The sequence below is a fragment of the Salvelinus fontinalis genome, chromosome 1 (assembly GCF_029448725.1).
Source record: "Salvelinus fontinalis isolate EN_2023a chromosome 1, ASM2944872v1, whole genome shotgun sequence".
Taxonomy (NCBI): domain Eukaryota; kingdom Metazoa; phylum Chordata; class Actinopteri; order Salmoniformes; family Salmonidae; genus Salvelinus; species Salvelinus fontinalis.
Genome location: NC_074665.1, coordinates 17,836,329 through 17,862,510, shown reverse-complemented (window position 1 = coordinate 17,862,510; position 26,182 = coordinate 17,836,329). Strand labels below are relative to the sequence as shown.

At 40.6% G+C, this 26,182-nt stretch overlaps 1 protein-coding gene across 2 annotated transcripts in view; it reads right to left on the bottom strand.

The window, feature by feature from the left end:
- LOC129827384 (protocadherin-15-like) overlaps positions 1 to 26,182 on the bottom strand; it is a 315,230-nt gene that overhangs the window by 253,018 nt on the left and 36,030 nt on the right. The window lies entirely within an intron of this gene.

Sequence of the window (26,182 nt, the reverse complement as noted above, 5' to 3'; positions counted from 1 at the left end):
TAGAAGCTGTTTAGAAGCCTCTTGGACCTAGACTTGGCGCTCCGGTACAGCTTGCCGTGAGGTAGCAGAAAGAACAGTCTATGACTAGGGTGGCTGGAGTCTTTGACAATTGTTAGGGCCTTCCTCGGACACCGCCTGGTATAGAGGTCCTGGATGGCAGGAAGCTTGGCCCCAGTGATGTACTGGGCCAGTCGCACTGCCCTCTGTAGTGCCTTGTGGTCAGAGGCCGAGCAGTTTCCATACCAGGCAGCGATGTAACCCGTCAGGATGCTCTCGATGGTGCAGGATTTTGTGGAGCGACAGGTAACGATGTTGTATAACCTATTCAAATAACTAATGACTCCTCAACATGTTTCATGATCGTGTAATGCCAAGAAACTGTTGACTATTGTGTAAGTATAGTACTGTAGCCTACACTTACTCTTGCCAAATTGCTTTTTATTTATGTACATTTTTTAAATTATAAAGTGAAAATTGCATAATCAAAGATCCTACTAAGTGTAACATTATTGCTTCTGTCCCTCTATTCACCCCAACCTGGGCTTGAACCAGGAATCCTCTGCACACATGAACAATAGTCACACTCAAAGCATCCTTACCTGTTGCTCCACAAAATCCACAACCCCTGCAGAGTAAGGGAAAGAACTATTTCAAGGTCTCAGAGCGAGTGACATCACAGATTGAAACGCTACTAGCGCGCACCGCAAACTAGCTAGCAATTTCACACTAGTTACATAAGCATGGACCGACAGCATCGTCTAATTTTGGTCCTTTTTTTGGCGCGGTCCAGACCGGCCTTGATTTCAACGTCCACGGAAATCACGGAATCATTGGTCCGGTCTGTTCCTGACCGGACCAAATCTGAACCAGTCATAGACATCTGTGTTTGCTTCAGATTTTTCATTAGAATGAATACCCAGCATGCTTTGCAAGTCTTTGTTTTTACATGACATTTACATTTTGGTCATTCAGCATGCATGCAGGACTTTAAGGCGCTTTGGATAAAAGTCTTTGCTAGATGGCATTTATTATTATATTCATACCTCTTGACTTATTCAACATTTTGAAAGACTGAATTGAAAATGTATTAAAATCTTCTTTTTTTTCTCACCCATTTACACACAATTCCCAAATAATGACAAAGTGATATATTGAAAATGAAATACAGAAATCTCATTTACATAAGTATTCACACCCATTCGCTAATAAACTCCAAATTGAGCTCAGGTGCATCCAATTTTCCTTCCCAATGTCCTTATAACTTGATTGGTGTCCACCTATGACCAATTCAATTGTTTGGACATGATTTAGAAAGAATCACACCTGTCTATATAAGGTCCCACAGTTGACACTGCATATCAGGGCAGAAACTATAGCATGAAGTACAAGGAACTGTCTGTAGATCTCTAAGATACAATTGTGATGAGGCATATATCTGGGGAAGGGTATAAAACCATTTCTAGAGTGTTGAAAGTTTTCAAGAGCCTAGTGGTCGCCATCATTGGGGAAATTGAAAAAATATGGAACTACCCAGACTCTGCCTAGAGCTGGCCATCCGACCAAACTGAGCAAACATCCAAGAAGGACCTTGGTCAGGGAGGTGACCAAGAACCCAATATCAACTCTGACAGAACAACAGAGTTCCTTGGCTGAGATGAGAGAACATCCCAGTCTCTAAAGAACTTCACCAATCTGGGCTTTATGGGAGAGTAGCCGGAAGCCACTGCTGAGAATAAGGAACATGACAGCATGCATAGAGTTTGTAAAAAGGCACTTGAAAGACTAAGTGCATAAGGCAAATGCTTCTGTGGTTTGATGACAGATACATTTAACACTTTGGCCTGAATGCAAAGCACTATATCTGGAGAAAACCAGGCACAAATCATCACCTGTCTAACACAATCCCTACCATGAAGCATGGTGGTGGTAGAATCATGCTATTCGGATGCTTTTCAGAGGCAGGGACGGGGAAACTGGTAAGGATAGAGGTAACAATAAAGAAAACCAAATACAGGCAAATCCTTGACGAGAACCTGCTTCAGAGCGAAAACAACCTTAGAACTGATATCTTCACCCCAGTCTAACAGGGCAATGACCCCAAGCATACAGCCAAAGCAACGCTGGAATGGCTTCAGAACAACAATGTGAAAGTCCTTGAGTGGCCCAGACTTGAATCCCATTGAACATCTGTGGAAAGACTTGAAGATTGCTGTTCACCGCCGCTCCCCATCTAATTTAACAGAGCTTGAGAAAATCTGCAAGGAAGAATAAGAGAAAATCCCAAATCCAGATGTGCAAAGCTGATAGAGACATACCCAAGATGATTCAGCGCTGTAGTCAACATCAGGAAAATATGTATTTTCAATGTCAAGAAAATATATTTTCACTTTTCATTCAGAACCTAAAATGAACCTAACAGCAAGGTCTGGAAAATACATATTTTCAAAGTCATTTTACACACTAGGATGGGTCTACAGTCATATTGTGTTTCCACCTCTAATAGTAAAAGGGTTGGGGGTGCAGAGCAATTATAGCATAGTGGCTTTACCTTCTGTCCATCTGTTCAGTGAGTAGGATTACATCAAATCCTGTTGAGCCAGGGTATTCAGAAAGCCAAGGACTAGTAGTAAGTGGTCATCAAATCAACTGTGATAAAGTCGAGCAATGATAAAAAAGGTTCTGTAATCCATGTGTGCATGATGTAACACTACTTACTAGGCAGGTTTCCATTGACCCAGGTTTATATAAAAAAAAACATTACGACATGTGTAATGAAAACAGCTGATAAAAAATAAATTTTCTAACGATCAACAGCATTTTTGATCCATTCAACAGGGTGCATTTTTATTTTGATGATGGGAACATTGTTCTTCAACACTGGAATATAAACACAAAAATATAAACACACCACGCACCAAATTCCCAAGTGGCGCAGTGGTCTAATGCCCAGCATCTCAATGCTAGAGGCGTCACTACAGAAACACTGGTTCGAATCCAGGCTGTATCACAACCGGCTGTGATTGGGAGTCCTATAGGGCGGCACACAATTGGCCCGGGTTTGGCCGGTGTAAGCCGTCATTGTAAATAAGAATTTGTTATTAACTGACTTGCCTAGTTAAATAAGAGTTTACTGAGTTACAGTTCATACAGTATAAGAAAATCTGTCAATTTAAATAATTTAATTAGGCCTTAAATCTATGGATTTCACATGACTGGGTGTACAGATATGCCTCTGTTGGTCACAGATACCTTCAAAAAGAGAGGAGTCAGTATCTGGTGTGACCACGAATTGGTCGTGGTCACACGTCGCGCCTCATGCAGCGCCACATCTCCTTCGTAGGCTGTTGATTGTGGCCTGTGGAATGTTGTCCCACTCCTCTTCAATGGCTGTGCGAAGTTGCAGGATATTGGCGGGAACTGGAACACGCTGTCGTACACGTTGATCCAGTGCATCCCAAACTTGCTCAATGGGTGACATGTCTGGTGAGTATGCAGCCCAAGGAAGAACAGACATGTTCAGCTTCCAGGAATTGTGTACAGATCTTTGCAGCATTATCATGCTGAAACATGAGGTGATGACAGTGGATGAATGGCAGGGTAATAGGCCTCAGGATCTCGTCATGGTATTTCTGTGCATTCAAATTTCCATCGATAAAATGAAATTGTGTTCATTGTCCGTAGCTTATGCCGTAGCTTAAACCCACCACCACAGGGCTCTCTGTTCAGGATTTTGACATTAGAAAACCGCTCACCCACACGATGCCATAAACGCTGTGTGTCATCTGCCCGGTACAGTTGAAATTGGGATTCACACTTCTCCAGCATGCCAGTGGCCATTGAAGGTGAGCATTTGCCCACTGAAGTTGGTTACGATGCCAAACTGCAGTCAGGTCAAGACCCTGGTGAGGACAACGAGCATACAGATAAGTTTCCCTGAAATGGATTCTTACAGTTTGTGCAAAGATTCTTCGGTTGTGCAAACCGATAATTCCATCAGCTGTCCAGGTGGTTGTTCTCAGACGGTCCCGCAGGTGAAGAAGCCGGATGTGGAGGTCCTGGCCTGGCGTGGTTACATGTGGTCTGCGGTTGCGAAGCCGGTTGGACGTACTGCCAGTTGGATGTACTGAGGTGGTTTATGGTAAATAAATTAACATTAAAGTCTCTGGCAACAGCTCTGGTGGACATTCCTGCAGTCAGCATGCCAGTTGCATCTGTGACATTGTGTTGTGTGCCAAAACTGCACATTTTAGAGTGGCCTTTTATTTCCCCCAGCACAAGGTGCACCTGTGTAAAGATCATGCTGTTTAAATCGGCTTCTAAATAATCCATCCACCTGCCAGGTGTGGCATAAATTTGCATAGGAGAAATGCTCACCAATGGGCATGTAAACACATTTGTGCAGCACATTTGAGAGAAATAAGCTTTTTGTGCATATGGAACATTTTTGGGATCATTTATTTCAGCTCATGTTGAATTTTTGTTCAATGTATAAAGCTCTACTCCATTTTTTATTCTAAATGCCTACTGCTTGCTAAATAAAAATTTTACCTATACAAATTATGTTTCTTTGCAGGGCAAGGATTGTCCTGACTTTCAATAATGCCTGAATTGCTTCGCCCTGCTTTTCTGGTTGGCTGGATACAAGTTTCACCATCCACTTATTTCAGATCTACAGGAGTGCAAGTTTCACCATGCACGGACCATGGCGATACATTCAGGCACATGAGAAGTATTACAATATGGCAAATATTAGTCAATTATTGCATTATACTCGCAGGCTACCTGAGACATGAAACAGATAGGTGGGAAGGCATACAGGCTGTCGCCAATTTATAAATGGGTTATTTGCCTGAATGGGTAACGGAGACACTTCAACCACAACCTTTCTATCCGACACTGCACAGTGGTTGCTCTACTAAACGTTTTGAGATTATGCTGTGGGTAATTTGTGCTTTAGTACGGTACCCTGTGTCACTGCTTCATTGCTCCAGACCAGCGCAAGGGGGAGTTAGAGCACTGATTATGCTTTAGGGTACTAATGTGTCTCTAACTGACAATGAATGGTGAACATAAACCAAATAGAAACCAATAATTGTGCACAACTTAAAAATGTAATTTCAAAGACCTGAATGATGAGGATGAAGGTAATTGAATTTAGAACAATAGTGTAAGAATTGCTATTTCCCTGTCCTACTACTTTGGATAAAAAATAAATAATTACCAACATTCTTTCTGATAGTCTTTAATAAATAAATGTTTTGGTTATCCTGACCTGGACACCATATATTATAATAGACCATTATGGACTATTAGCAGGGCTATAGACTCACCATGTATTATAATAGACCATTATGGGCTATTAGCAGGACAATAGACTCACCATGTATTATAATATTCCACTATTGGCTATTAGCAGGACAATAGACTCACCATGTATTATAATAGTTCATTATGGACTATTAGCAGGACAATAGACTCACCATGATTATAATAGACCAGTATGGACTATTAGCAGGACAATAGACTCACCGTGTATTATAAAAGACCATTATGGGCTATTAGCAGGACAATAGACTCACCATGTATTATAATATTCCACTATGGGCTATTAGCAGGACAATAGACTCACCATGTATTATAATAGTTCATTATGGACTATTAGCAGGACAATAGACTCACCATGTATTATAATAGACCAGTATGGACTATTAGCAGGACAATAGACTCACCATGTATTATAATATTCCACTATGGGCTATTAGCAGGACAATATACTCACCATGTATTATAATATTCCACTATGGGCTATTAGCAGGACAATAGACTCACCATGTATTATAATAGACCATTATGGGCTATTAGCATGACAATAAATGCACCGTATATTATAAAAGACCATTATGGACTATTAGCAGGACAATAGACGCACCGTGTATTATAATATACCATTATGGGCTATTAGCAGGACAATAGACTCACCATGTATTATAATAGACCATTATGGGCTATTAGCATGACAATAAATGCACCGTATATTATAAAAGACCATTATGGACTATTAGCAGGACAATAGACTCACCATGTATTATAATAGACCATTATGGGCTATTAGCATGACAATAAATGCACCGTATATTATAAAAGACCATTATGGGCTATTAGCAGGACAATAGACTCACCGTGTATTATAATATTCCACTATAGGCTATTAGCAGGACAATAGACTCACTATGTATTATAATAGACCATTATGGTCTATTAACAGGACAATAGACTCACCATGTATTATAATATTCCACTATGGGCTATTAGCAGGGCAATAGAATATTGCCAACACCTCCCTGTAGTTTGATACTTTGTGCAAGGCAATTGATCAGCATCAGCATTAAAAACTTTGTGGATGGGCCTCCCGAGTGGCGCAATGGTCTAAGACACTGCATCCCAGTGCAAACTGCGTTGCTACAGATGCTGGTTTGATACCCGTGCTGGCCGCGACCAGGAGATCCATGAGGCGACGGTGGGCTTTTGATTTCTCTCCCTCTAAAAACAGAAATAAATCCTTATAAATAGCAAACTGGCTTCATTTACAAATTAGTAAGAATGTCTCATCCTATGTTTAAGAATGGCCTTTTTCATCGCTCACTTTCGGTTATTTGAAAACAAATGAATCTCCAAAATATAGTTATTTTTAAAACAAACCATAGAAAGTTGGTTGCAATTTCAGTTGCAATTTCAATTAAAATTTCCACCAGAAAAGACAGAACAAATAATACAACAAGAATTGTGATTAAACTGAAATACACTAATTGATAAAAAAAACTTTATTGGCTGTACTAGATTTTCAGTTCCTCCTGAAAGCCCTAATCTGCTCACTTAAATGAATAGAGATCCTGGTCATGGTGCTACTACAGTATGTGGTTACAGCATAATCAAAGTGAGGACAATCGGCGATCTGCTGTATACTTATAGCCTATTGTAACCTGAAATTCACACCTTTCCAGTACTCCTCACCCCGCCCCAAACTCCTCCTGAAAAAAGTGCATTGGTTGCCAAGAAAGCGGCTAGTTTTGCTAGATTCTTAAAATGTGTACGCAGTATATGTGTGTTAGAGTCACTTAATTCTTAATTGATCTACCGTTTCTATCATAGGCCACTGTAATCGATGAGTGCTCAGGGCGGTAACATTCTGCTCATCTGATTAAGGTGCTCATGGATCAGATTCAAACTTTGAAGACCGAGATTGAGTCATTGAAGGCAGACCGGCAGAAAGAGAAACAGTAGATAATGAGGGCAGAGAAATGGGCGACAGCTGATGCATTGGTCCAGAGCCAGGCGGTATTGGCAGAGAGTCACTCGTCATTGGCGGAGAGTCAGGCGGCATTGGCGGAGAGTCAGGCGGAGAATGACCCGTTCAAGAGGGAGAGGAACAAGATGGAGTCACAATCCATGCCAGGCACACCTGCGAGCTCTGGAACTCCACCTCCGACAGGCAGAGTCAACATGTGTGGCAGGTTTGTCAGGTCGTCGGTTCACCCGGATATTTCCATTCCTCTTCTGACAACAGAACTTGACCAACTGCTCAACAGGCACAGCAAGGGCACCGTCCGGACTGTTATGCTGTTCTGCTATTCCAAGGATGTGTAACCGAAGAGAGATACCATGAGCGGACACAGAATACCAACTGGGATGGATCCCGAAGCAAATGTAGCTTACCAGTGAACCTCCGGGTGTTCATCATTAACACTGTGTCTCATAAGTTTCTGTCCATGACTAATGCAACCCGAAAAAGCATTAAAGACAGAGTTAATGAGTACTTGAGGTCACCAAGAAAGTCTGGACATGGCCTGCTCTCCCTTATGTAAGGAATTAGGCACTTTACCATGTTTACTGGTAAGTACTGTAGGCTATATTTACTTGTCAGACTGCACAGTAACCTAATAAACAAATGCAGGCGGCTTCTATCTTCAAAATGCTTGAAATGCTTTATTATCCAAATATTTAAAGAGCGTGTGGGCGACCGCATGTAACCGCAACATGTCAGATAAAGCATATACTGTACAGTACAGTATTTCTTCATCAGCATCTTTATGCTTTCATTAATAAAATAATGTAAAAATACTCTTTCAAAATGCAGATATTTATTTCGTTATGGATCCATAACGAATTGCTATGGGAATAAATATCACTGAATGACAGAAATATTGGAACAAAGTAGGCTAATGAAGGTAAACAAATTGTTGCTTACTGGAAAATACTCTTTCAAAATTAATGGAAGAGACAGCATTCAGAGGTCAAGACAGCACTGCTCAGAGACAAGCATGGGGACTGGTCTTGATAAACCAACACAATTTTTTATTTTCACTGAATCTCAATTTGGGTATTGGTTAGACTACAATTAGGGTGTGGAAATGTTAGGGTTATTTTGCTCTTACTGTAGTACTGTAGCCTACTCCCGACCGGTCACGTTGTACAGCGCCATTATAGGCTATTAGTAGGACAATAGACTCGAAGGAGGGTAGGTGGAGAATTGTATCGTCAAATATATTCCTTAGTTAGGTTGGCTGTATCACAACCGGCCGTGATTGGGAGTCCCATAGGGCGGCACACAATTGGCCCAGCGTCGTCCAGGTTAGGGGAGGGTTTGGCCGGCCAGGATGTCCTTGTCCAAAAAATAGGTACGGTGGGCTTATGGTTTCTCTCCCTCTAAAAACAGAAATACATATTTTGGCCTTTATAAATTTTATTTTGGCCTTTATTCAGATTATAAATTGCTCACTTTATGTTATTTGAAAATGAAATAATCTCCAAAATATCGTTCTTTTTTAAACAAAATGATCATTATTATTAATTAATTTATAATGAATTAAAAGCCCCCCTTTTTCCTGAACAGCTTTTTTTCTGGAGTGAAGTCATTAAGTCGAGGTAAGATAGTTAAATGGAAACTGTTGTCGCATTTATTTTGTATGCCAACGTTCTAAATTTCGTTTAAAAAAATGGAAACAAGTTAATGGAAACATAGCTAGTGATGGACAGGAAAAAGCATGGTTGGCATTCATTGGATTACAGATGGAATGACAATAATTTTTGTAATTTGGTGTGCTCCACACTTTGTTGAAGACAATTTTGGAAAGCAGATGTTAGTTTCTGACAGTGTCAGCCAGTAATTGTTTAATTATTCCTGAGAAATGATTTACTGTACACATTTGGGGCCATATATTCACACACTTTGTTTATTTTATACAACTATCTGACCCAAAAATGTGCAAGTTATCGTTTTTTTGTCGTGAATCTTGTTCTGGAGGCCGCACTACTGCTGAGGGGTCATTAGCTGGCACAGCCGCAAATTCATTAAATCTTATTTTTTACCCTAACCTTAACAACACTGCTAACCCTAATGCTTAACCCTAATCATAAATTAAGACCAAAAGCTAATCTTAGTTTTCCACAATTTTTACAATATAATACATTTTGACTTTGCAGCTGGCCCATCTAGCGGAAATCGCTCAGTTCTGCCTCCAGGGCAAGATTCATGACAAAAAACATCAACCTGATAAAAATTACCTTATGACGCAGGACAACATGAATTTACCACTTCAGATGTTTAAGGATTAACAAAACGAAAGGTGTTTTGTGAGGGTGATTCCAATCTAAAATGCAAGTGCCTCTATTACAGATGTAGGATCTTAATGTTATAACTCTTTTGTTGCTTAGAATGAGCTTCGTGATTTACATAAATTCACTGAAAACCCACATTAACACTAGGTTATATTAACAGTATTGCCTACTTGTAGCCTACTTTTGGCCAGCTAATAACCTAACCACCGATCAAGCAACATTATGGACAAAACGTTAAACTAAACGTTAAAATCCTGTTGCTGCAGAATTATTTTCAAATTAAGATCCTACATCTGTACATGGGGAAACAGCAAATCAGCTGAACCGAAGCCATATAACATACACATCCAGATCAAGAAAACGTCAAGTAAAGCGAAATTAACAACCTTCCAGTCTTATTTACAGGAACTTAACACATTACAATGGCAATGTGCCAACAAAATGAGCCCACACACACAGAGAGAGACATACAGGCAATAAAGATGGCAGCCCAATTCAGAGACTGAATGTGCTCTTTTCTCATGTTTTCTTTATTATACAGGCCTCAATGACTTCTTCAACTGGACTGCCTGGCTTTGCTGTTCCAAAAGTAATTAATGTATTATTTGGAAAGCGAGAAAGGCAAAGGTCATTTGCACCAGCTGTGATGCCCCTCTCTGTAAGGGCTTTCCCTTTTGTTCCCAACACACACAGGGTATTTGGATGCATTGTTGCCACACATTATAGTCTAATAAGGCAATAGGTGGAATTAATATGCACATCTTCCTCTAAGTAATGATGCATGTACACATTCCTGATGCATATGTACATGCTGAAACGAAAAGGACACAGAAACAAATCCACCCTTATAGAGCCTATTCAATCATGGTGTAAAATGCTGATATGAATTAATTCATTATGATCCCACAGGTGATTTATCTATCACGGCCTGAAGCTAATGAAATATATATGTTTGGGCCTATAAATCTCCATTTCAAAGACCCACAGCAAAAAAAGGCAGTCGTTCAATCAAATGTCATTTAGCTTCACAAATGATTTAGTCCATCTACACTTCAATGGACACAGAATCCAATTCAAGAGGTGGATCTACTGTACAGAACAACCATTCAGGTGACTGCTGCCATGCCTTTTGACTCAAGTTGTTAGCTGAGACCTGCCACAGGGCAGGAACAAAGAGTGTCGTGTTGGAGCTCTCCACAGTGCCTACTTCGGATCAAAGAGAGCCGTCAAGTGCTGACACATATCCTACTACACTATAATTCCTGTAAACTATAATTCCTTCATTTTTTTTTACATTATCCAAATATCAGCTTCATCTATTAACGGACAGTCACTGTGTTTATACAGTATTTTCTGTCATTTCTTTGAAGGAACTGTCTGTAAAATAATGGAAATTGTACTGGTAATTGTTTGCCAGTAGATTTTTTTTTTTTTTACAGTGTACTACTGTATCATTGGATAATGATACAGGCTAAAGTAGATAACAGGACACGGAGTAGTATTTCAACCCTATAACAGCATGTAGACAGTAGACACAATGCTGTGTGCAAAGCTGCTATACTGTAGGATTAAACAAACTAGCTGTGTTCGAATATTCATACTAACTGCACTAACCGTACTATTAGTTAGGGTAGGTCTGAGAGAGAGAGAACGCATGTGGAAGATTGTGAGGTAGGTCTGGCTCTGTGGTCCATTATAAGAGGGCCAATTGGCCCTTCTCTGGTGGCAGTGAGGTGCCCCCCAGCTCTCTCTCTCTCACACACACACACACACGCACACACACCTCACTGCAAAGTTACTGTGGGGGTGTGTGTAAGTTCTGACTTATTTTTGCCTTGGTCTCCACTGACAATGTGTTGGAGACAGAGGCTGAGTGGAGGCTGCATATCCCAAGCATAATAAAGTGGTAACAAGGGACAAAATAAATGTCACAGTGGATATGAAGGTCAGGGTAGGTGTGGGTAGGTATGTGTATGTGACGGTTGGTGAGGGTAGGTTAGGATAGTTGATGGTAGATATGGGTAGGTGAGGGTAAGTGTGGGTTGGTGTGGGTAAGTGAGGGTAGGTGTGGGTAAGTCAGGATAGGTGAGGTAGGGGTAGGTGAGAGTAGGTGTGGGTAAGTGAGGGTATGTGAGGGTAGGTAAGGGTAGGTGAGAGTAGGTGTGGGTAAGTGAGGGTAGGTGCGGGTAAGTCAGGGTAGGTGTGGGTAAGTCAGGGTAGGTGAGGGTAGGTAGGGGTAGGTGAGAGTAGGTGTGGGTAAGTGAGGGTAGGTAGGGGTAGGTGAGAGTAGGTGTGGGTAAGTGAGGGTAGGTGAGAGTAGGTAGGGGTAGGTGAGAGTAGGTGTGGGTAAGTGAGGGTAGGTGAGGGTAGGTAGGGGTAGGTGTGGGTAAGTGAGGGTAGGTGAGGGTTGGTAGGGGTAGGTGAGAGTAGGTGTGGGTAAGTGAGGGTAGGTGAGGGTAGGTAGGGGTAGGTGTGGGTAAGTGAGGGTAGGGGTAGGTGAGAGTAGGTAGGGGTAGGTGAGAGTAGGTGTGGGTAAGTGAGGGTATGTGAGGGTAGGTAAGGGTAGGTGAGAGTAGGTGTGGGTAAGTGAGGGTAGGTGTGGGTAAGTGAGGGTAGGTGAGGGTAGGTGAGAGTAGGTAGGGGTAGGTGAGAGTAGGTGTGGGTAGGTAGGGGTAGGTGAGAGTAGGTGTGGGTAGGAGAGGGAAGCTGTGGGTAGGTGAGGGTGGACAAATACGTGTGGAAAATGTAATGATGTAACCAACTGAAACAACTGTAGCATCTTTTAATACTATTTTTTAAATATACAGTATCAGTCAAAAGTTTGGACACACCTACTCAATCCAGAGTTTTCTTTATTTTTACTATGTTCTACGTTGTAGAATAATAGTGAAGACATCAACACAACGAAATAACACATATGGAATCATGTAGTAATCAAAAAAGTGTTAAACAAATGAAAATATACTTTATATTTGAGTTTCTTCAAAGTAGCCACCCTTTGCCTTGATGACAGCTTGGCAGACTCTTAGCATTCTCTCAACCAGCTTCATGAGGTAGTCTCAACGTCAACAGTGAAGAGGCGACTCCGGGATGCTGGCCTTCTAGGCAGAGTTCCAAAGAAAAAGCCATATCTCAGACTGGCCAATAAAAATAAAAGATTAAGATGGGCAAAAGAACACAGACACTGGACAGAGGAACTAGAAGTCCAGCATCCCGGAGTCGCCTCTTCTCTGTTGACATTGAAACTGGTGTTTTGCGGGTACTATTTAATGAAGCTGCCAGTTGAGGACTTGAGAGGCATCTGTTTCTCAAACTAGACACTCTAATGTACTTGACCTCTTGCTCAGTTGTGCACCGGGGCCTCACACTCCTCTTTCTATTCTGTTCAGAGCCAGTTTGCGCTGTTCTGTGAAGGGAGTAGTACACAGCATTGTACGAGATCTTCAGTTTCTCGCATGGAATAGCCTTCAATTCTCAGTACAAGAACAGATTTACGAGTTTCAGAAGAAAGTTCTTTGTTTCTGGCCATTTTGAGCCTGTAATCGAACCCACAAATGCTGATACTCCAGATACTCAACTAGTCTAAAGAAGGACAGTTTTATTGCTTCTTTAATCAGAACAGTTTTCAGCTGTGATTACATAATTGCAAAAGGTTTTTCTAATGATCAATTAGCCTTTTTAAATGATAAACTTGGATTAGCTAAAACAACGTGCTATTGGAACACAGGTGTGATGGTTGCTGATAATGGGCCTCTGTACGCCTATGTAGATATTCCATAAAAATATTTTTAAAATCTGCCGTTTCCAGCTACAATAGTCATTTACAACATTAACAATGTCTACACTGTATTTCTGATCAATTTGATGTTAATTTAATGGACAAAAAAATGGAAATGTCTAAGTGAACCCAAATTTTTGAACATTAGTGTATATATATATATATATCCCCCTTTTTGGCTGAAGACCTAGCTAACCAGTAACTAGCTAACACCAGACACAGATGAAAGGGGAAACATATAAGTACAGTATCTTTGCCATAGATGAATAGGTTCAACTTTTAATTATATTTGCTGAACCCTACAGTCAAATTTTGGCACCAGGAGAGTAGCTATCTAGATATATAAGTCTCTGCAAACACGCCTTCTCCGATGTTGGTTACAATGCGGTCCTTATTTATATTAGGTACAAGAATATCATGTGATTTATGGTGATGTCATCACCATCATGTCCCTTAATAATGAACCCAAGTGAACCCAAGGACCAGTAACTTTATGATCAAACTTTTATTTTACCCCTTTTTCGTGGTAGTCAATTGGTAGTTACAGTCTTGTCCCATCGCTGCAGCTCCCGTACGGACTCGGGAGAGGCGAAGGTCGAAAGCCGTGCATCCTCCAAAACACAACCCAACCAAGCCACACTGCTTCTTGACACAATGCCCACTTAACCCGAAAGCCAGCCACACCAATGTGTCAGAGGAAACATCGTACACCTGGCGACTGTGTCAGTGTCCATGCTCCCGGCCCGCCACAGGAGTCACTAGAGCGCGATGGGACAAGGTCATCCCTGCCGGCCAAACCCTCCACTAACCCGGACAACGCTGGGCCAATTGTGCACCGCCACACGGGTGCGGCTGGCTGTGACAGAGCCTGGACTCAAATCAGGATCTCTAGTGGCACAGCTAGCACTGCAATGCAGTTCCTTAGACCACTGTGCCACTCGGGAAACCCTTAACTTTATGATCAAACTTGATCAATGTAGAAGCAACAGTCATTTTCCACACATTAGTCATCCTACTTTGATCTGGTTTCCTTCAAATATCATCACATTTCATGAAAAACATGATTTTTACTGTTCATTAAATTGAACCTGTTTCGTCCTTCTTAGGGTTGGGGGCATATCTTTAAAACCCGATCCTTAACCCGTTCATCAGGAGATATTATTAGGAAAGATCCATGTTTCATTTACTTTGTCTTTCAAATGCAACCAGCCTGAAATCCTCTACTACAACAAAAACCAGACGACTAGTCACTTTAGTCATGGCAACGCTGGAACGAGTGTCTGAAAAATGAGTGTCTGAAGTTTTGAAAAGCCCAAAGTCATTACAACTGAGGTTCACAGAAAACTGTGAGAGAGGGTGATTACTGGAGATGACTACCACATGCCTGTGCTGCCGGTCAGTGGTACCTAAGAGAACCAACGCAGGCAGGCAGGGCCAGGGCCCATTCCAGTGAACTTGCACTAATAGAACTAATTAGAAGTGAACTGGAAGAACACTCAAGGTCCTCCATCACAAGGCAGCACCTCTATAAATGCGGTGGTGGCAGCTGACAGATTTCGTGGGGTTTTTAAGAGTAATATATTTACAACCTGCTTACTTAGACACCTTTACGGCCCCAGTCAATCTAAATGTCAGAGCCGATAAATTCAACATTAATATTGATGCGTGATAAAACAGGGGTATCTACATCGTTTTATGCAGTGTACCAGCCCAGATCACATTGTATTACATGGTGCTGTGTAAAGCTCAGAGCACAGTACTAATCCTATAGCTATTGTCTAAATCTTTATTGAACTTTGATCCTGTGAAGGGTGAGATAGAGTTCATGGTGATTGGTCTGTGCTAATTTCAGTGTTTTTTTGTTTTTATGTCTTCAAAATATACCTAGATGTGAGTATACAGTACTTCTTCCCAGAACATGGGTTTTCAGGCTGACGACTACACCCCGTTTATAGGAGCTTCTGTGACACTTGAGAATTCAATTACAGACCAAGCAAATGCCCTCTGAGCACTCCAAACCAGCACAGAGTGAGAAGTGGAGGTAGTATATTACGCTACTCTATCTGACTTCACACTCCTCTTCCAGTCCACTTGTCTCCCTCCTTGTCTCCCTCCTGGCTACCCGCCCTCACCATTCAAGGCCACTTGTCCTCTGTGATGAGGGATGGGCCTATCACTCCATTTTCTCTCACAGGGATAACATCAGCTTGGTGCTAGATGTCTATTGTTGCTGACAATTGAGGACTTAACATCTAGCTAGTAGACAGATTCAAAGAGTTCGGGCTCTGGATTTGTTCCACCATTGGTCAGATACATGAGCATTTACAAAATCTGGTACAAAATACATATAACATTCTAGAAAAGGGGTGGTTCCGGCAAATTATGATGGCAAGGAAATACAGTTTGTATCGCTGCTCTCCGGACCTCGTTTAAAGACCGGATGAGGCCCAGGGAGAAAAATGAGTTTGACACCCCTGTTCTAGATAAACAATGAGACCAGTGGAGGCTGCTGAGGGAAGAACGGCTCATAATAACGTCTGGAACGTTGAGAATTGAATGGCATCAATTGAATGGTATTTGATACCATTCCACTCATTCCACTCAAGCCATTACCACAAGCCCTTTCTCCCCAATGAAGGTGCCACCAACCTCCTTTGAATGAGACATCTGGATGAATTTAAACAATGGTATTACCATAACCTCTGGCAAAGGCTGGCATCAAGAATTATACTCAGCTGGTAAAACAAGAAACAAGGAAGATCAAGACTTATCAAGGCTGTTTCTTTGTGATCAAAAAACACATTTTCTCCTGGCAACAATGCTACCACCTACAAGAGATACGTTTGTTATGGTTAGGAGCAATATTTTATAACAAAAAGGTTCTCTGTCGATTTTAATACAACTGTCACAGATGATTTTAACTCGTAAATCTTTTCCGAATTCTGTGCTAGCGATTGCTGGTTAGAGGATTGTTTGTTGAGTGATGGTGAATGTGTTTGTTAATGAAACATATAGGAGGCCAAAATAGATAGGATGAAGAGCTCTTTATGCATTCTCTATAATGTAATCTCCCGCGGGCAAATTCTGCATGAGGACCAACCAAGATGATCTATAATGTGAAGACAAAGTCCCATAGATGAAGACACACATTGCTGTTTTGAACATTACAGTGTAATGTCATATACGACAACCGCCTTAACAGTCCCAAACAATGATTGACTAGAAATTGGAATTTGGATTTGTTTCGTAAAGGTCATTTTTATGTCAGACGAAATAAGCGGGAAGCCTGCTGACAATGACAGGCATTGAGCAACAAATTCTCCTTCCCTTCAGGGTTAATGCCTGCTCTTGGGAGATAATGAAAAATTATAGGCCATATGAACCTGAAACCCATGTTTGCTTTAGTTTTAATTACCTGTCAATATGTGGCAGAAGGAGCCGGAACAAATGTCAATGATCTGCAGAGCATTTTACGGAGAAGACATTTCGGTTGGGTTATCTACTGTAGATATTAATGACAAGACGTATTTACTTTTTATTACATGTTTGCCTCTAGCATTAAGCCGGCCAGGGGATACGCTAGACATCTTATTGACTGACTCCATTTGGAAAGCCACAGAAATCCACTGGGATCTCATTGGGAGCTCATTTTCCTACTGTACAATAAACAAAAGATACTGATACACACTAAATAATTAGGGTTGTAAATAGTACCAGATAGTTGTTCTTTGGCATATAACCATAGCGGAAGCATTTTTGGTGCATTATAACACCCTTTTTTGAAGGTTTTCTAAAAACATTCTCATAAGGCTATAAAAATAAAGAACCCTGTCATTAAAAAAGGTTCTATATACTGTAGGAACAAAAAAGGGTTCTGCTATGGTTACAACCCTTTTTGGGGCTATATACAACCCTTTTTCATGATTCTTTTTAGAATCTTTATGGATAATGGTTCTATAAAGAACCTTTCTCAATCTGAAAGGTTCTTTGTAGAACCATACAGGGTTTTTTATTCTGGTCAACCCTATTATAGGTGTTATTGTATTAATTGAAAAGTTGAAACTAGTGAGCTACCTCTGGAACAGCTGGTGGTCACAGAGGAGAGAATTGTAGTGATGTTACGTTTGATACCGGAGCTCTGAGGTATGCGTCAAAATCACTAAGCAGGTAACTTCGAGGCAGTGTGCTGATGCTTGTATCACTTTATCAGAAGTACATCATCAATGACGTACGAAGCTTCGTTTGATCTCGTGCTTTTTAAAACTGTGTGTTGCAAAATATGAGATCCCACTGATTTCGCCGGGGTGCCGGTGCTTTCTTCTCTTCCAAGCTGCTCACAAACGCCAACCTCTACTGGACACCGTACTTACAAATATAACTAGGATTTTGTACAAATGTTTCATCTGATCGGTAGTTTAGCAGGTAGATTATGGAACATTCAGGGATGTGAGTGTATGAGGTCAAATCCTGTTGAGACATACTATTTCAAAAATGGTTTTATGTGAAACAACACTGTCCATATATTTTGTTTTATTTAGTATAGCATAAGCTTCTCTCTTAAGCATCCTAAATAATGAAATAGATTCAATTGTTTTTATATAGTAAACATGATGGAGAAAAAAGGGAAGCAAAAAATTGAAGCATGATGCAAGGACCTGGTAATCCAACGGATTATAGGCTACTAAAGCCAACGATGTACCGCTGCACCACGGAGTTGTGATAAACAAGCTCCTATTTAATGCTGACCAGCAGATGTCTCTAATGTGCATTATGGACAGATAACGTAGCTCTGAGTAATGAACCGTTTGGCGGGAACAATTTGGTGAAAGCTCCAAAGCCTTCAGTAGTACTTCTCTGATAGAGTTCAGAGTGTCAAATCGGAGGGCCTGTTGTCCGGACCACTGGCAGTCTCTATGGGGGTGCCACAGGGTTCAAACCTCGGGCCGACTCTCTTCTCTGTATACATCAATGATGTCGCTCTTGCTGCTGGTGATTCTCTGATCCACCTCTACGCAGATGACACCATTCTGTATACCTCTGGCCCTTCTTTGGACACTGTGTTAACTAACCTCCAGACGAGCTTCAATGCCATACAACTCTCCTTCCGTGGCCTCCAACTGCTATTAAATACAAGTAAAACTAAATGCATGCTCTTCAACCGATCGCTGCCCGCACCTGCCCACCCATCCAGCATCACTACTCTGGACGGTTCTGACTTAGAATATGTGGACAACTACAAATACCTAGGTGTCTGGTTAGACTGTAAACTCTCCTTCCAGACTCAGATTAAGCATCTCCAATCCAAAATTAAATCTAGAATCGGCTTCCTATTTCACAACAAAGCATCTTTCACTCATGCTGCCAAACATACCCTCGTAAAATTGACCATCCTACCGATCCTCGACTTCGGCGATGTCATTTACAAAATAGCCTCCAACACTCTACTCAACAAATTGGATGCAGTCTATCACAGTGCCATGTGTTTTGTCACCAAAGCTCCATATACTACCCACCACTGCGACCTGTACGCTCTCGTTGGCTGGACCTCGCTTCATACTAGTCGCCAAACTCACTGGCTCCAGGTCATCTACAAGTCTCTGCTAGGTAAAGCCCCGCCTTATCTCAGCTCACTGGTCACCATAGCAGCACCCACCCGTAGCACACACTCCAGCAGGTATATCTCACTGGTCACCCCCAAAGCCAATTCCCCCTTTCCTTCCAGTTCTCTGCTGACAATGACTGGAACGAACTGCAAAAATCACTGAAGCTGGAGACTAATATCTCACTCACTAGCTTTAAGCACCAGCTGTCAGAGCAGCTCACAGATCACTGCACCTGTACATAGCCCATCTGTAAAAAGCCCATCCAACTACCTCATCCCCAATACTGTATTTATTTATTTATATTGCTCCGTTGCACCCCAGTATCTCTACTTGCACATTAATCTTCTGCACATCTACCATTCCAGTGTTTAATTGCTATATTGTAATTACTTCACCACCATGGCCTATTTATTGCCTTATCTCCCTTATCCTACCTCATTTGCACATGCTGTATATGTACTTTTTCTACTGTATTATTGACTGTATGTTTGCTTATTCCATGTGTAACTCTGTGCTGTTGTATGTGTCAAACTGCATTGCTTTATCTTGGCCAGGTCGCAGTTGCAAATGAGAAATTGATCTCAACTAGCCTACCTGGTTAAATAAAAATGAAATAAATAAATAAAAGATAATTGAGAACATCTGACTGAGCTGTAAGTAAAGCACACTCTAAAATAATTTAATGAGCCACCTTCCCTACATTTGAATTATCACTTAAAGAGTAAATAAAACATTTGTGAACTGCAAAGAACCATTGAAGAGCTCAAACGGTTCTTTGAGTCATTGTGGTTCCACATAGAACCATCACCCTTCCAAAAGAACCCTTGAGGAACCCACATTTTTTTGTGTGTAGAGACCAGGTGTGAGGTCAATTCTAATTTAATTTCAAATTCCAAATTCAATTATAGAATTCAAGAAAGAAGCGGTGAATGTACTTGGAATTGAATTGGAAGTGCAGCAATCTTCAAACAATTTAATTAAAATTGAATTGGAATTGTAAAATACATTTTTTAGGGAGAGGAAATTGAATTTTATTTTAATTTGTGGAATTGACCACAACCATGGTAGAGACCCTTAGAAAATGGCTTTATTATAGGAGCTGGCAAAACCATTATTTGGGGGTCAAGGTTTCAAGTTCATATCTAACCATCCACATGTTCCTATAGAAGTTTGGCCAAGTACTATCAAGCCATAATTTCCCAACTCCCAGCACACTCATGACATTATCAAGCCTCTGGGACAAGACCAAAGAAGCAATACTGGAATCCAGATACTACAACCAGCATTAGATACTCTTTAGTACTCCGTCCAGGGTTCATACAGACAGGGGAAATCAAATTCAACTACTTTGAAGTACTTTGTCAAGCACTAATATTTATTTTTCAGGACCATCAATTTGTAATAGTTTGTTTTATACAATTGTTTCTAGTTGCCACCAGATGGCAGTATATCGCCACAACCGCAAGAATAAAAACAACTAACTTACTATTCATCACTACCTTACAAGTTCTACTCAAAAATATGTATTTCACTACTTATTTACTACATACAGGAGTGGTAAGTCAGTACTGATGATGTTGACTTATTTTCTTATGTGAACTGTAAGTCAGTAAAATATTTGAAATCGTTGTATGTTGCATTCATATTTTTTGTTCAGTGTACATGATAATAATAGTACATTGTCTTTATAATTTAAATTGGTGCCACAGGCTGTCCCAACACATAATGACATGAAAGTGAATGTGAACAGTTTAAAATGCCCTAGTTGACTCTAAAATGTTGTATTCTATACCCATTGGAAGAGAAACAAGTTATTAATGTGTTTGATAAGATAAGAAATTATTTTAGGGGACCCCTTATGGGTCTCCAAACCCAAGTATGGGAACCACTGTAGCACTAACCTCGCTCCCTGCTCGCTTCAATGCTTCCTCTCTTTGTGTATCTCCTTTGCCTACATTGCAGCTTGACGCACCACTTCTGTCTCACTACTCTCTGTAAAGAAAAGCTATTTTGTTGTAAGAACTTATAGAAGCCCATCTTTTGATTATAGTTAGCTTAATATTTGTGAACTGCTCCTGCTAGTCAGGCTCCGTTCAACGTTAGCTTCTAACTTCATCCTTCTAGACAGCTAGTCATAGCTAGCTACCTGGCTAACAGCCAAAGCCCTTGAGCTACCTAGCTAGACATCTGACTGTAATATCAGCGATGTATCAGTTGTACACTCATTCTCTGGGAGTCAGGTTTTTTGTTTGTTTGGGGGATGTCACAATTCAGGAGTCGAGAGATACATTTTTTTTTTTTAATCCCACTGTCAGCGGCGTCTCTCTGCCACTTGAAACTGAAGGGAGCAGGTGAACATAATGAGCATACATGAATCATTCATAGCCGGGATTACAACTCGGATCAAGAAACCTTCTGAGCGTTGATCAACACTGGGAATGCAATAATAAATTGGTCAACAATAATTAACTAAATAAAAAGGTGCGGAAGCAGCGTTTACCCTCCATTACATTCCTGGTTGGGTCTGGCAAAACCCACTCATAAACATCAATATCCTGCCAGGGAGGTTTGAATCTACATTTGCCCGCCATTTTAGCTATCAATGTGACGTTTGGCGGCACCTAATTAGTCAGTTCTGTACCAACCAGAGCGCCAAACACATGAGGAAATAAAACTCGGTAGTCTGCCTGGAAATGAATTCGCAAGACCAATACATTTACCAACTTCAGAAAATGTCTGATTTTCAATGTATTCCAGTACTTGAATTTCAGAGTGCCAAATTCAAGTACCTTGTATGAACCCTTTCCCACCTATGACATTTGCAGACATGAGCAATATGGTTTAAAAGTGAACAGGACATAATTCTCATAACAACTTAAACGGAAAGGGGAGAATCAATGATCAATTTAAAGGTTAAGCCTTCTTAGCTTTCTTGAAGGGACATAATCCTATCAATGTTTCTCTGTTTATACCCGAGACCTGACAGAGCCTGGGGACAACACAGACTTAACCGTTCAAGCTACAATTACACCAGGCCAGGGACCAAAAGCATACTTTTATAGTCAAAGTGCAACTAATTCTCTACAAACAACTTTGATAATGCATGGGCTTTCACCTTATACAAGTCCTCCAAGATGGCACCTTGTTGCTGTCCGTGACTAGCCAATTGTTTACACTTGTACTTTTCTGATGTACATTTTGCTTCATATTCCCCTTTTCTGGGGGAAAAACATATTAAAAGCTATAAGACGTATACCAAAACTCACATTTCACCATTTCTAGAAAGATAATTTCTATTTTTAGACTGTGAGTGAACAAAATTGAACTGAGCGTGCAAAAAGCTTGCTCATCCTTCAAAAGACAACAGCAATCTCACCCTTTCTCTGGAGACTGCAGGCATTCATCTAGCGTGCCCCATGGGTCCTTCAATGTGCTCTGCTACCATCTCCCTTCGATGACTCAACAAGACTGGGCTGTCCAACAATAGTCTACAAAAATGCCATTCAGCCTTCTGAGGCATGAGCTCGCTGCATTTTATTTTTATATTAAAAAGGCCCAGTGCAGTCCAAAACATTATTCACCTGTGTTTTATTTAAATTTGCCACTTGGCGATGTCACCATGGAAGGGCAAAAATATATTTTGCCCGTCCATGCTGACATCACCAAGTGGCAAATTAGTAATGACCAATAAGAAAGAGAGTTCCAAACCTCTCTGCCAATAACAGCTATTTTTCAGTTTTCCCCTTCTAACCAGACCCCTCCCAGACAGTCCTAGCAAAATTCTTGATTGAGCAATTGCTTTTAGCTAAGAAGTTATTTTTGTTTCTCTTCAACCATTTTAATTGAAAACATTCACAATAAGGTACTTACTTGTTCCCCCAAAATGATTTGATATTGAGATAAAAACAGCTGCATTGGACCTTTAAAATTAGTCTTGTTGTGGGATTAGATCACCTGGCGACCATTCAAAGATTGAGGCTATTAATAGCTGTTTCACTATGCGTTTGTACAGATCAACCGATCCATCGTTCTTCATGAGCAGTTACTATAGATGGAAAATATAAAGGGGCAGTAGCTGACTTCTGAAAAGAAAGGTCAACTGACGATTTGACAAATGTATAGTTTGTGTGGTAAAGATTACATACTGAATTAAACCCTTAAAAATAAGCTGCCTTCTGTGGTACCTAGGCCAACTGCTATTTTACCATCACTGAAAATAAAACTTGCAATGGCAAAACGATGAGCTTTCTCAGAAAAGTGAGAAATGTCAGAACTGTCAATGAGCAACATTTCCTGTGTGACCTGGGGTTGTACAGTATGATCGGGAAGGTGTGTCCTCTATCTCTGATTCAGATCCTTAAATGTTTAATCTCTCTGTTTAACTCTATTTCAGATTAGCATGCCCCATATAAAATATTAAGGGTAAAAGACAGGGGGTGGAGATTTTAAAATATATATTTTTTTAGATTTGAGCCCCTTCCAGAATTTAGCTGGGTGTCCACCACTCTCAGATACACATTTCACGAAGTAGGTTGACTTTGCTTTTCTAGCCAGAGTGTCAGTCAGAGGTAGAATCAGTCTATCTAGCCTTAGCCCAAGCTAAGTTCGTTTCATGAAATCTTTCAGATAATTAATGCGTGAACCACGAGTTAGATCTCATTGCCCCAGCAGGTTCTGACAGCCTATGGTCCCATTACAGACAAAAATTATATTTGTGGTGCTTTTAATACCCATTTTGCCTCAGCTGGCTATCTTTGAAAATACCTCAAGTTCCACTAGAGGGAGTCCTTTATTCACCCCTAAACAATTATCAGAGAATGAAACACTGCCAAGAACTCCCTCTTTTTTTCTTTCATTTGAACCATTTTATATCAATGATGTATTAAGTGTTTTGTAAAAAATGTATGTGAAAAAATCCACAGAAGCTGATTCACTTGATCCCTTTCTACTGCAGCTTTCTGCCCCCTCATTCTAGAACCTGTGACCCACATTTTTCACTTAGCAATTGCTTCGGGTTGCTATCCCTAAAATCTGGAAGGCGGCGCATGTCCTCCCCCTTTACAAAGGGTGGGTATCCTTCTGACCTAGATAACTACCGCCCAATTTGTAAACTATCTTGACTTGCAAAAATATTAGAATCACTGGCAAACTTTAACTTAAAATTATATTCCTAATGTCTACCAGTCTGGTATTCGCACTGTTTCAGTAACTATGCTTGTCTTAAATTGTAAAATAAATTGCTTAGATAATAGTAATCACTGTGCTGCCATATTCATAGACTTATCCAAGGCCTTTGATACCCTCGACCATCCCCTACTAATTCAAAGGTTGTCAAAAATAGGCCTCGACCAGATGTCTTGCAAGTGGTTTGGGAACTACCTGTCAGATAGGACACAATGTGTGCTTTTTGATGGTGTCAAGTTACCTTGATATTACTAATGGTGTCCCGCAGGGGTCGATTTCAGGACCTGTCCTCTTTACTATTTATATAACAAAATTTGGTCTATCTGTAAAACCTGTAACATGAATCTGTATGCAGATTGCACTGTTGGACATTATTGCCCCAATGGCTGATCAGGCTATGTTGGAGCTGTAATCTGATTTTGTTGCCTTGCAGAAAGTCCTTGTTGATTTAAAATTGGTAAATGCGGGAAAAACTTAATGCATGCTATTTTCGAATTCTTGTAGAAATATTTCAGATGGCATTTATGCATTAGATGGTTCTTTCATCGAGCAGGTTCCCACCTATAAATATCTGGGCTTTTGGATTGCGAATAATTGAATGTTTAAAAACATACGGATGAACTAGTAAAGAGGCTGAGAATTAAAGTAGGCTTCTTTTATAGAAATATATCATGACTCTCCCTAAACAGCAGGAAGCAGATTGTACAGTCAACCTTCCTGCCAGTTCTTGACTACGGTGACACCATTTATCAGAATGCAGCAGCCACTACTCTTAAAAACATTTGGATGCCGTCTACTATAGCGCCCTTCGCTTTATCCCAGGTGACATTTTTTATCATCACTAGGGTAGCAGCATTCGGGGGCAGCATTCGGAATTTTCGATGAAAAGCATGCCCAGATTAAACTGCCTGCTACTCAGGCCCAGAAGCTAGGATGTGCATATAATTGGTAGATTTGGATAGAAAACACTCTAAAGTTTACAAAACTGTTAAAATAATATCTGTGAGTATAACAGAACTGATATGCCAGGCAATAACCTGAGGAAAATCCATCCAGGAAGTGGGAAATCTGAGGTTTGTAGTTTTTCAAGTGATTGCCTATCCAATATACTGTGTCTTATGGGGTCAGATTGCACTTCCTAAGGCTTCCACTAGATGTCAACAGTCTTTATAATGTTGTTTCAGGCTTCTACTGTGATGGGGGAGCGAATAAGAGCTGTTTAAATCAGGGGTCTGGCTGAAAGCCTTTAGTTTATTCACGCGCGCAGCTGTGAGCACGAGCTCCGTTCTCTTTCATTTCTAAAGACAAGGGAATTGTCCGGTTGGAATATTATTGAAGATTTATGATAAAAACATGCTAAAGATTGATTCTATACATCATTTGACATGTTTCTACGAACTGTAATGGAACTATTTTGACTTTTCGTCTGGACTTAGTGCCCGCGCATTGTGCTTTGGGATTACAGGACTAAATGTGAGAACAAAAAGGAGGTATTTGGACATAAAGATGAACTTTATCGAACAAAACGAACATTTGTTGTCTAACATGGAGACCTGGGAGTGCCATCAGATGAAGATCATGAAAGGTAAGTGATTAATTTTAACGCTATTTCTGACTTTTGTGACACCTCTCCTTGGCTGGAAAATGGCTGTATGGTTTTCTGTGGCTAGGCGCTGACCTAACCTAATCGCATGCTGTTCTTTTGCCCGTAAAGCCTTTTTGAAATCTGACAGCGGTTGCATTAAGGAGAAGTTTATCTTTAATCGTATGTTAAACACTTGTATCTTAGATCAATGTTTATGATGAATATTTCTGCAATTTGATGTGGCTCTCTGCAATTTCACCGAATGTTTGTTTGAGACAATGCATTTCTGAACATAACACGCCAATTTCAAATTAGGTTTTTGGACATAAAGATTAACTTTATTGAACAAAACACACATTTATTATCTAACATGGATTCCTGGTAGTGCCATCTGATGAAGATATCAAAGGTTAGTGA